This window comes from Hyperoodon ampullatus, assembly GCF_949752795.1.
Source record: "Hyperoodon ampullatus genome assembly, chromosome: 12".
Taxonomy (NCBI): domain Eukaryota; kingdom Metazoa; phylum Chordata; class Mammalia; order Artiodactyla; family Ziphiidae; genus Hyperoodon; species Hyperoodon ampullatus.
This window is the reverse complement of record NC_136925.1, coordinates 76,593,086-76,606,249: the sequence shown is the minus strand read 5'-3', so window position 1 is coordinate 76,606,249 and position 13,164 is coordinate 76,593,086.

The following is a 13,164-nucleotide window of genomic DNA, read 5'->3' as shown; positions in this document are numbered from 1 at the left end:
AGCTGAAACTTCAATGAATACTTGAAGACCACATGTGAGCTAGCATAGTTTAGTAGCCCTGGAGTTCTGTGACTCATCGGAAGTCCTAACTCACCCCCCCAGCTCTTTTCCTTGTGCCTTCCAAGTACTTACAAGAAAAGTTGAAGATACAACAGGAGACCTAAGAAAATCCTACTGAGTGACGCATAGGCAAGAAATGGTGCTTGATTCCCAGATCCTTCTTTTATTTGAAACTAAGCTGTAAACCACTAACAAAAGGGGAGAAAACATTACTGGCTCCTAGCATAAAGCAAATATTCAGTAACTCTGAAAAAGAGATAAAAGCTAAAGCTGTCTTCCACTGGTGGGTGGGAAACCAGCTTGAGCCTATGACTGTATATTGACACTGAGCAGAAATCTGCTGTCACAGAGGGAGTGCAAAGAAACTTACCCCTACCCAAGACATCTCACTGATACAAACAAAGCTCAATTTTATTGACACAAAAGGAAAGAAGAAAGCCTATGGCAGTGGCCTACATGCACAGTGACTCCCAGGTTAAGGCTAGAGAAGAAGAAAGAAGAAAGCCCCCTCCGCACCACAACTCTTGAAATGAGTAATAAACAACAGCCATATATTGTGTGATGAGGGAAAGAACATGGAGATAAATCTCAACGGAAAATGCATGTAGGAGCTGCTCAAAGTTGAAGGTGGAGCAGGAACACCAAGGGAAAAATCTGTCACTCCCGGTCTCAAATCAAGCACAAGGCAGCAAGAGTCCAGTGCTGAAGGAATTTGTAGTTCGTGGTGCACTATATTAGGCAATTACAGCAAAAACAAAACCTGAACCCAGATCAACTACTGACTAGTCTGACCCAAAACTGCACATTGAAGACCCTTCAGTAGAAGAGACATGTCCATTTCTAAGCATGAATATTAATAATGTCAATGTTTACTGTTATTGTAGACACAGTCGCCAATATCAAATCAAAATGTATGAGACATACAAAAAAGTTAACAACAAAGTAGGGAAGCAATCCATTGTCAAGATAAAAATCCAGACCCAGAAATAACACAGATGTTAGAATTTTAAGGCAGGTAATTTTAATTAATTTTGACACTTTTAGTGGACATCCAGTTTTCTAGAGTAATAATTGATAACACTACATTTCACTTTCAACAGTGTTAGAGTTTAGAAAGTAATTTGTATGATCATCCTACTTGAAAAGTCTTCACACATTTTATTTCTTTTAAACTTGTGAACCAGAAATTATTATCTTTATTTAACAAATGATAAAACTTACCTCAGTAAGCATTAAAGCTTGCCCAAATCACATATCTAGAAAAAGACTGTGTTGCTATTCCAACATAGTCTTTGACTTAATGTCTCAAGTTTATCCATTTTAAGTATCCCTGAGTCATATAATTCTTAGATTTGCATACATTTCTCTTATTTTACCATACAGTTTAAATAAATGATTGTTTTAGCTAATCTATGAAATTTACTAAAAATCTCATTTTCAAGGTCTAGCATGGTTTCCTCTGCAAATTTAGATTCCCTTGGGCAGAGATTAAGTTCTCCTGATCTATTTCCCATAATTTTCAAACCTAATCATTGATCTTTCTTATTCTTTCTGAATTTACTATCATATGCAAAGATTTCCTTTTGCGTGTACTGGATGGTAGTCACCATTAAAGCAGAAATACTCTCACTTTCTGAATCAAAGCTAATTCCCGATTAAAGCTTCAGAATTAATTAAATTAAACTCAAAAGCAAAAGAAAATTAAATATTCTCTTATAGTGACAACATAAAAAGAATATTAAAAATATATCAATGGAAGCAACAAGGAATAAATAAAATATATCCCTCTTAAATTTTTAACATTCACAGTCACAGGAATGAATATTTTTTCACTCTTATTGACATTACACAAGTTACACGTTCAGTTTTTATTCAAAGTTATAAGGATTTGATATATTGTAATAAGAAATTAGATGGAGATAAAAATATTGTTTAAAAAACACCAGCATATGTCTCTTTGAGGAAGAATTCAATATATTGTGATGATGTCAATGAATTCTCTAAGCAATAATATGAAATTCATCAGATGGCTTCTGCTTTTGGATTAAATTAAACTCATATAGGAGGCACTAAACTGAGTAGATAGAACAGGAAATCAGCTCTAAGTAGCTTTCTAAAAGTACTGTAATTTCTGTCAGTATAATTTTGTGATCTGTATAAAACCGGGGAATAAGAAACTCACATATAATGTGAATTGTCTCTATGGCTAAAGATTAATTACCAGCGATGATTTTTGTCAGGCTAACATCTTTTCTTGCTTGCTTGCATCACTATTATAACCACATTTTACTGAAAATCATACTGAATTTAGTTATGCGTTTTTGGACAGAGTATGTAGAACAAAATCCTTTGTTTTCTGCTACCTGTTGAAGTGGAATTGCATTGCTGTTATTATCAGTTATTGTTTCCCTCCCTGTTTCTTCAGTACCACACTGTGAATTGCCAGGCTTTGTCATTGACTGTGTTAATTCCTCATGCAAAAGATTCCTTAATCTTGATTTAAAAAATAATCCTATTAGTTACTCGTCCCCTAATCTCTTATGGTAAGCTGCTTATTTCTAATCTAAAAAGAATCATGCATTTGGTCTTGTATGTAAAAACGAAATACCAAACCCAAGGCCACAAATATTTTCTCGTATATTTTCTTTTAGACATTTCATAATTTTATACTTCTAGATCGATAATCCATTTTGAATTAATTTTTGTAAATAACATGAGGTATGTGTCAAGGTTTTGTTTTTGTTTTGCATATGGATGTCTGTTACAGCACCACTTGAAAAACTATCTTGTTTCCATTGAATTATCTTTGCATATTTGCCAAAAAATCAGTTGACAATATTTTTCTGTCTATTTCTTTTCTGACCTTTCTCTCCTATTATACTGATATATATATACTCCAATTTCTTTAATTCCACACTGTCCCTATTTGTGCAGCTTTATAATGAATTACAATATTACCTGATCTATAATACTTAAATCAGTTAATATCAGTTGTGCTTGAGTGTTAAAATCAGTTCATATGAATTAACAATTATTTTGGCTATTCATTTCTTATGCCTTTCGAACGTACTTCAGAATTACCTTGTCAATATCTACAACAAGTATTTCTTGGGTTTTGATTGAGATTGATTTGATCTTATAGACCAAATTTGGGGTGGGGGGGAGGTAGGAAATGATACCTTAGTAATATATAGCATTCCAGTCTATAGCCCAATATATCTCTCTATTTATTTATACCTTCTTTGATTTCTTTAATCAGTATACTGTATTTTTATGCATACAGGTCCTGCACATAATTTGTTAAGTTTATTGTTAACTCCTTCATTTTTCATGTTATTGTAGATGTGATTGATTTAAACATTTTAGATTTCAATTGTTCATTGCTAATATATAGGAATATGAATAACTGGTGTTTTAATATTGACTTTGTATTCTGGGATCCCGCTAAACTCACCTGTTAATTCTATGATTTTTTTTTTTTGGTAAGTTCCTTTGGATTTTCTACCAATATGTTATCTCTGAATAAAATAGTTTTATTTCTTGCTTTCTAATTTGTGTGTTTTTTATGTGGTTTTCTTGCCATATTGCACCAGCTAGGATTTCCAAAGCAATTTTGACTGGGAGGGATGAGAAGTAACACCTTTGCCTTGTTCCACATTTTAGTAGGAAAGCATTTAATATATTATCATTAAGTATGATGTTAGCTATAGATTCTTCATAGATGTCCTCCATTAGGTTAGGAAAATTCTTAAGGAAGAATGATTATTATCTAGATCAGAAACTTATTTATCTTGAATGAGGATGTTTCAAACTCTTTGTCCAAAATTGATTTATCTATTCCATCTTTCCTTTGGTAAATGTTTGTATGATATATCTTTCTCCATTACTTCAAGTGTGTCTAAATATTTATTTTCAAGTGGGTTCTTTCAGACAGCATGCAGTTGGATCTTGTTTTTATATCTGATCTGATAAACTCTGTCTTTTAACTGGTGTGTTTGGACCATTTACATTTAAAATGATTATAGATAGAGTTGGATTAAAATCTACCATCTGGCTGTCACCTTCTTTTTTGTTATTGGTGTTTTGGCTTTCCAGATTTGTAAGGTACATTATAACTCTGTGGTGTTACAGATGTTGAGCTTGTAAATATTTTGCTGTTTGTAATTTTTTGTTTGTTTAATTGCCTTGTTTTTAAATAGAGAATATTTAGGGTGATTCCAAACTATGCTGTTGGCTCTGCCATCTTGCTGCCAGCTGAGCCACTATATTTCAATACAAAAAGTGTTCTATTTGTGAATCACACTAATAAAAAAATACATTATGCATCATTATTTAGTTCTTCTAATCTGTTGATATGATTTTATTACCACCTTATCTTTTACAAAATCTAAGGTACTTTTCCTTATATTTCCTATTCAGAATGTAATTTAAGCAGCAAAAGAATATTGTTTCCAATTTTGAAGATTGTACACACATTATAGAGCAAAAAGTCAGTCTATGGAAAAGTATAGTAATATAAAACACAGACTCTGGAAACAGATTGCTGCATTCATATTTGGGTTCTGTCAAATTATTAGAAGCACACTATCTTTGTGTTTTACCTTGCTCATCTGTTAAATAGGATGATAATATTAGTACCATAGAGCTTTGTGAGTATCAAATTAGGTTTTCTTTATATGACTCTTATAAAAGACCCAACATCTGTTAATTAAAAAAACAAACAAGGGACTTCCCTGGTGGCGCAGTGGTTAAAAATCCATCTGCCAATGCAGGGCACACAGGTTTGATCCCTGGTCCAGGAAGATCCCACATGCCATGGAGCAACTAAGCCCATGTGCCACAACTACTGAACCCACGTGCCACAATGACTGAAGCCTGCGAGTTCTAGGGCCGGCGTGCCACAACTACTGAAGCCCGTGTGCCTAGAGCCTGTGCTCTGCAACAAGAGAAGTCACCACAATGAGAAACCAGCGCACCACAATGAAGAGTAACCCCAGCTCGCCGCAACTAGAGAAAGCCCACATGCAGCAACAAAGACCCAACACAACCAAAAAAACAAACAAACATTACTTCTGTCATCATCCTATCAATCTTATGAGACAACTTTGCAATTAACGAGAATACATAGAGTCAGAGTATACTTAGTATTCCTGAGGTTGAACATCTTTTAATGCCAGAGACATAACATTAATTCAACCTGTAAAGAAGAAAACTTTAAATGTTTAAATGGAGGGTTTTGGTATTAAAAAAAATGTTGTCACATCATTTGTTATCATTAATACTTTCACTGGAAAATATTTTTTATTTCATAGATAATAAAATCGAGTGAGCCACTGGAAGATAAAAAGAAGAGGGCTCTGAATTTCTGGTTTAATTTTAACTTTTATACTTATGTAACACAGAGTCTATCTTTTTTGCCTATAACAGGTTGCTTATGATGAAAGAGAATATCATTAAAATGCATTTAAACCCAAATATCCCAATTCTTGTGAATTACAGGCAGGCTGGAAGATTTATGATCGCTTCATGAATAATAACTATAAAAATTACTTTGAATCTCCCTTATTCATGTTTTGCAAGAAGAGTCTCATGGAATTTCATTATATAACAGTTTCTTTAAAAAAGGGTAGGGACGATTTGAACTTTACTTACATTAAAACCTAGCGGGACATTATTTTATTAGAATATTAAATCTAAAGTTTCTATTACAGTTATATCCTTTAATTTTGGAAATTATAATAGGAGCAGAAATCCTTGAAGAGAAATAATTTTTTTTTCTGTTAAAGTATTATTATTTACACTTAAGGCAATTTAAACTATATGAGAAAATCACAGAAGTGTAATTTGGATCCTTGTTCTCCAACCTCTCACTACAGTTCTAAAAGCTTTGTATATTCATCGGCAGCTTTATTCTTCTGCTGTTCAGAATCTCCTCTGTTCTTCTCAAATTTCTGACCCATCACTGTCCAATGGACTCACAAATATTCATTTCAGAAAAACATTTGGTTTCTACTATATGCCAGATATACTTTCTAGCACTAAAGATGCTATGGAGAAAAGCAAAGATAAAATCCCACACTCATGAATCTTTATCCTGGTTGGGGGGAAGTGCAGAGAGTAAGTAATTTAAACACTAAACATAATATTACAGAAGACTTATTCTGCTTCACTGGTTACAGAGAAGGCAACAAAAAGGAACAGCCCCACTTCTGTTTACTTCATCCATCTGTTCCTCTTTCCAGTTCTAAGGAAACTGGTGACCTTCCTCTTGTTTAAGGCTTATCTCATTTTCTGTTTTCTCATGCAACTCCCTCTCTTCATTGTTTGTCCAATCTATGTCCTATCACTTTTAAGCCCCTCTCTCTACTGGCTGTTTTCTAGCAGAAGACCAATTAACTTAAGACCTCTCCCATCTCATGCCCCTCCTTCTTTTACATAAAAATATGCGTGTTTGAGTATGAGACATACACACACATACACTCACTCTCTCTACTTCCTCACCTCTTACTAACACCTCAAACTATCATAAATCTGGTTTTTAGTCTTTAAAATGTTCTCACCAAATCAGCAATTACATATAAATTGGAAAATCCAAAGGACACTTAAAATTTTTATTATTTGTTCCCTTGAAAGCATGTGAAATCATTGATTACTCCTTCTTTCTCAAGCCACAATCATCCCTTGGTTTCCATAACACCACATACTCCTAAATTTATCCTATATCTCTGGTTATTTTTATGCAGTATCTGTGCTGGCTGTTTCTCTCCACTTGAATATCTTTCAGGCATCTTAACAACAATTACAACAAACTGTATAAAAGTGATTTCTTCTTGTTCCCACCCTCTAGTATTTTCTCTGTCACTTAATGGCATATCTAGCAAATTGCCCAAATCAAAAATTAAGGAATCACCTTTAAACTCTTTTCTCCTGAAAAACATCTACATCCAATCAATTGCAAAGTCCTATCAATTTTTACACTTACTTGTCTATCAATTCCATTCTCTTCAGCCATTTTCATTACTAGAATCATAGTAAAAGCCAATATGATCTTTGATCTATAGTAGTGTGCGTTCATTCAGAAATCTTAGCATCTTCTATTATTCAGACATTGTTCTAGGTGCTGGAGCCAAAAGGGGTCACACCAGACCAAATCTCTGCCCTGAGCATGCTTAACTACTATAACTTAACTAGTTTCTGTTTCTCTGTTTGCATTAGTCACATAAATATTTGACATAATGGCCAAAACGTATTTTGTAAAAACAGGAATATTTTCAAATGACTCCTGCACTAATGTCTTTTTAAAGAATTTGCAATTTCCTTAACAAATATTCTAAACTTATTATCAATCTTTTCACTACTTATCGATGCAACTTCCTCAGGTACTATGGTACTTATACTCTGCATTCTGACTGTACTGAGTATCTTTACATAAGTGATTGAGGAAAAGAGAAAGTGTTCTAAAGATGAGGAAAGAGCAGGCAGAAAACTAAGGTTGAATGGACAAGAACAAGCCTTTAATCTGCCTGCTATATGCAAAACCTAATGAAGCAAACAACCATGCAAAACATTATAATACAAACCAAAGATTAATTCCATAAAGTAACTCAAAACTAATGTATAAAATTTCAGAGGAGAAAACTATTGCTTCTCCTTGAACTATTCAAGACAATTATGGAAATTAAGAGAAATGGCATATGAGTAAATCTGAGGGAGAATTTCAATATAAGAGCATGCTAAGCAAAGGAAATAGCATGAACTGAAAAATAGGGGAAAAGAGCCTGAGAGTTAATGAGGGATAAGGAATGATGCAGTTTAGGTAAAATAACCACAGGTTGGAATAATGGCAGATCAGGTTTGAAAGATAAGTCATAATATTAAGTGCTTCCAAGACCAGAAAAGGGAATTTAGATTAATTCTATATGAAAGGTGAGCAACTAAAATATTCAAAATAAGAAAGTAACATTCTAAGCTGTATTTAGTAACAGCATTCTATGTTGACCCTGTATTGGACTTCTAGCTCAAGATGCATGATTAAATACAGGTTGAAACCTACATTTCTTTCCCAAATATCCACACGTGCATACACACACACACAACTTTATACCTCTTTGCTCAAAACAAGAAAAAGAAAATATCCATGGGGAAGAAACACAAACAAAATCACTATAGTAAAGAGGAAGTAAAATGACATGGCAAAAAGAATGTCACACCTGGATATAGATAATTCCTAAAAGAACAGAAAAAAATGTTCAAAATTAGTAGAGAGAAAATAAAAGAAAAATGTCCAACAGAAGAAATAAGAGAAAGTGAAAGGAAACAAAGAAAAACCACAAAAAGTGGAAAACATAACATGGGATGCCAAAAGAAGTCCAGGTTATTAGTGTCCACAATAAATTTCAAGTTCCATTAGAATGCAGTCTCCACAAGAGCATTTTTTGTGTTTTCTTCACTGATGTATCACCAGCATGTAGAAGAGTACCTTGTACATACAAGTACTGTGTACTCAATAAATAGTATTTCAATGAAGGACGTTTAACACATACAAACAGTTGTTTTATTACTCATCCTTTAAAAAGTCTTCACAGTAATTAAGTGAAGCAAGAACTACTATATAACCATTCATTATTAATGTAGCACAAGTATTTTATCCCCGTTTAGTTCACAAAATGGTAGGAAACTGGAACCATCTGTCTCCTGACTCCTCACTTACCTCTCTTTCTCCCACATAATAGATTTGGGAACTCAGAACAGAGAAACCATTCACCCACTCCTGAATATTTAATGTGAGATCGTGATTTTTATTGCAGTTGATAACCACCTGCACTCTGGCTCACATCTCCTATGAGCATTTTTCAACCTTATGGTTTTGTCAAAAGTTTTCTTGTCAAATACCTAATGCAGATTAGACTAAATTTAACAAGTACAAATTCTAACAACTAAGATAAAATTATGGCAAATTAGACATTTTCAAATTATTGTTAACTGACAAAGCAGAGAAAATTGTAAAATATAGGTTGTTAAAAATAAATTCATTTCCATAACTCAAAAGGAGATAGTGGATAATAGTCTAAAATACATAAGGAAAGGTAATGGAATTTAGCACCTTGGAGATTATGCTTTCATTGTCATGGAGGAAAAATTAAATATAACACTGTTTGTTTGAACTGAAGACTAGTAACAGAGAAATAACTCTTTCTGAATTTTTTCAGCTATTTGTTTAGTCTCCAACATTGAAATACTTTGTCAATATTGTAGTATCTTTTATTGGCATAAGCTACCTATGATACAGATGAATTGGGATACTGAATACATTAAATTAAAAATTTTCCTTCTTTAGATTTTCTCATTATACACCAAGTAAAGAAAGAATATAGCATGATCTTTAACTGGATCCCTGATGTACCTGAAGAAAACCTACCTGAAGAATTTGAAGTACTGAATTACCTGAAGAAAGATAAATATATTTAAGAGCTAGTTTTTAAAAAGAACCATTGGAATTACTAAACCATTAGCTATACTAGGGTAAAAAGAGGAAAAGCACATATATCCAAATGTACGACTAACAGGGGGAAAACTAGTTATAAACATAAAAAGTAGAAGTGTGAGAGAATACTTTGCACACCCATTTATACAGTTCAATGCCTGAAAAAACTGAAAAATTATTTAGTAAAAAAATGACTAAAATGGGCTTGTAAAGACACGTATATGAATAAGACAGAGACATGGAATCATTGTTCAGCTGCCCTTTAAGAAATTCTCATACTCAGTCTCAAAATGAACTCTAACTTTAAAGAACAGGTCATTTGACATTTCTTTTTCTTAGCATCTTTATTGGAGTATAATTGCTTTACAATGTTGGGTTAGTTTCTGCTGTATGACAAAGTGAATCAGCTACACTTATACATATATCCCCATATCTCCTCCCTCTTTCATCTCCCTCCCACCCTCCTATCCAACCCCTCTAAGTGGTCACAAAGCACAGGGCTGATTTCCCTGTGCTATGCAGCTGCTTCCCACTAGCTATTTATTTTACATTTGGGAGTGTATATATGTCCATGTCACTCTCTCACTTCATCCCAGCTTACCCTTCACCCTCCCCGTGTCCTCAAGTCCATTCTCTATGTCTGCGTCTTTATTCCTGTCCTGCCCCTAGGTTCCTCAGAACCATTTTTTTTTTAAGATTCCATATATGTGTGTTAGCATATGGTATTTGTTTTTCTCTTTCTGACTTACTTCACTCTGTATGACAGACTCTATCCAGGTCCATCCACCTCACTACAAATAACTCAATTTTGTTTCTTTTTATGGCGTGTAAGATTCCATTGTATATATGTGCCACATCTTCTTTATCCATTCATCCATCAATGGACACTTAGGTTGCTTCCATGTCCTGGCTATTGTAAATAGTGCTGCAATGAACATTGTGGTACATGACTCTTTTTGAATTATGGTTTTCTCAGGGTATATGCCCAGTAGTGGGATTGCTGGGTCGTCACTAATCATTAGAGAAATGCAAGTCAAAACTACAAGGAGGTATCAGCTCACACCAGTCAGAATGGCCATCATAAAAAAATCTATAAACAATAAATGCTGGAGAGGGTGTGGAGAAAAGGGAACACGCTTGCACTGTTGGTGGGAATGTAAATTGATACAGTCACTATGGAGAACAGTATGGAGGTTTCTTAAAAAACTAAAAATAGAACTACCATATGATCATTTCACATTTCTTAAACTACAAACTGTATACTGCTTCTCTAAACATTGTCTATGAACCACTTGCATTACATTTGTTAGGTTACTGATTAAAGACGCAGATTGCCATGGCTAACATAAGACCTACTAATATAAACTCTTTGGATGTTGAGCCAGGAAATCCACATTCTTGCCGAGCAGCCCAGGTGAATCTGACACACATTAAAATTTGACCAAGAGAACAAATTAAAAATGGGCAATTATTTTTATATAGCCATCATAATAGTGATAATGAAATCTGAAAAATATAGAGAAAATGAAGAAAATTCCATCCCACTCTTATTTATTGATATTGATGCAAAATTTTAAATCATATAATAGTAACTGGATACAACAGGATGTTCAATAATTTAATTTATTCCAAGTTGAGTTTATCTAGGACTTCATAGATTAATTGACATATGGTATTTATAACTAATACAAATTCCAAGGAGAACAAATATATTATCATATTTGATCAACTTAACACATGCCAAAAGGGTATTTATTAATGTTAACTATTCACCCCAACTAAAAAATTAAATATAAACAAGTAATGTAGAAAGTTACAATAGATTATGCAGCTCCATGATAATTCTAACAAATATGTTTATTTCAATTGATATAAACTGAATTTGAGAAATAGCCCTGATAAAACACAAATTTTATAAAGGGAAAATATATACTATCTGGCTACCTTCCTAAACCTAATTGTTTCTACCATTTAATTCTCTTGAATATTTCAGAGAATAATCACATCATCTTCAATAATAATAATACTTCTTCTATCACCTATATCACCTTCTCCTATTATTTAAAAAAGATAACTCTTTTGCTTTTCTTATTTTATTGAGTAGCACCTCCAGAAAAGCATTAATCAGTAATGACCATCAAACATAACCTTGTGTTATTTTTCACTGTAATGGGCAAAACTATAAAAATATCTATTTTTCTCTATTACGTGATAAAATTTAGCTTGCTAGTGAGATATCTATCTACTTAGCTATTTACTCATTTTTATGGTCATGGACTTCTTTGATACAAACTCATGAAGGGTATGGACCCCCATGCCTGAAGCCTCCCAAATGTGTATTAACATATATATTGGAGTAAAATTAAAGAGTAGTTTAGAGATGCACCTTAGCTCACCCATGGAGCATCTAGGAGTCTAAGAACCAGTCTGTGAACCAACCACCCTCAGCCGCCTGCATTCTTCCTTTTCGGCTGCTTGTCTCTTCTGCCCCTAGCAACTATTCTCTACTAACCACCTCCACGACTCCCTGTGAATCAAACCCCTTGGCTGCACCTCCAAATTCGCCATCCTTATGGTAATGGTGCCTCTTGGTTATTGGCAGTTAAGTACTACCACCACTTGGGTAGTACTTTCTTTGAGACTTCTCCATCCCCATGGATATTAATGAGCCCAACTCTGTGATGGCCTCATCCGCTGTCATCCTCGGCTTGCAGAGAAGAGCCCACACTGAATTTACTGCAGCTGGTTCCCTTCTTCCCAGCACACTCCTGATGGCCTTGATGAATAGTTATGTCTTTCAGAACTTTCCTTGGAACGTAAACCCTGGCGGGCATCCTGACCTGATACAATATGTCCCTTCCAGCATGCCTATTTCCCTCAGACTCTTTACTTGTCCTCTGCTATTTGCTGGGACAACTCAAGCATTTCCACTTCATTCAGAGTTGGCTGTAAGTTATGATAGTTATTCCAGACTTCCATAGGAAACTCCAGCAGTCAGTTTGCTCCAGCCTCTGCGGCTCTTATCAGGGTGTAAAGTCATGTGCTCTAAGAAAGTGCTTCAAAATCAAAGAATTCCTGCTTATCTGATCTTGTATTCTGGACTCTTGATTAAATATACTCAAACTCCAATCACAGGAGTTTGGTTACTGTCAGTACGTGCAGGATAATTCTTGCAGCTTTTGAAGTATAGAGTCTCTTTCCTCTTTATCAGGTTCAGAACATTCCTCACTTAGTGATGCTGGGATTTCCCCTTAGTTATTGGTCTGGCAGTGATTGGTCTCCAGGAGAGGAGATAGAGGTCATTCTCCAGGGAGGTACCCATTGCTTTGAACAGGGGAGGTTTCTGCAGTGTCCTTCTGCACAGCTGAAATTCTATCACTCAGTAGGGAAGTATGGGCTGCTTCTGCAAGCCCACAAGTTCAGGGAGCCTGCAGAGTCAATGTCCTCAGAGACATCTATCCAGATGTCCCCATCCTAAGTTTTCCAAACTAGGTTTTGACTTTGCATAATAGGCCTTCCCTGGCTGAGCATTTAAACAAGTCTGAAGCTCTGCCACTCATTTATTCAACAAATATTTCTAACTGTTTTTCAGGTGAGCTGGTCTGGATGGCTGGGTATTT